The sequence below is a fragment of the Mastomys coucha genome, unplaced genomic scaffold, assembly GCF_008632895.1.
Source record: "Mastomys coucha isolate ucsf_1 unplaced genomic scaffold, UCSF_Mcou_1 pScaffold7, whole genome shotgun sequence".
Taxonomy (NCBI): Eukaryota; Metazoa; Chordata; class Mammalia; order Rodentia; family Muridae; genus Mastomys; species Mastomys coucha.
The window spans coordinates 77745148-77745590 of record NW_022196913.1 but is presented as its reverse complement, the minus strand read 5'-3'; positions in this window follow the sequence as shown (position 1 = coordinate 77745590).

Genomic DNA, 443 nt, shown 5'->3' with positions numbered 1-443 from the left:
GAAGAGGGTGTCAGATCTCATTATGGATGGTTGTGAGCCACCATGTGGTTGCTGGGATTTGAACTCAGTACAATGCTCTTAACTGCTGAGCCATCTCACCAGCCCCAGAGGCTCAGCCTCTTGATGAAAGAATAGCATGGTTCTAAAAGAACATGTTTGGAGGGAAAAAATGTTAGAGCCATATTTTGGAAAATATAATGAGACACAATATTTTTTGTGGATACAGTTTTATAATAAGGGTTGTAGCAGGAAATGTCTTCTGACTGCCTGCTGGATGAGGTATTCAACAACAGCTATCCTGATGAGGGAACCTGCTGCTATTTGGATGCCTGTGGTAAAAACCACCCACTTTTATGCAGTTACTATGATGGCCCAGACTCACTTACAACCCCTATACCAGGGAAAGAGGGATTTTGGTATTACAGCAGCCATCATTACAGGCA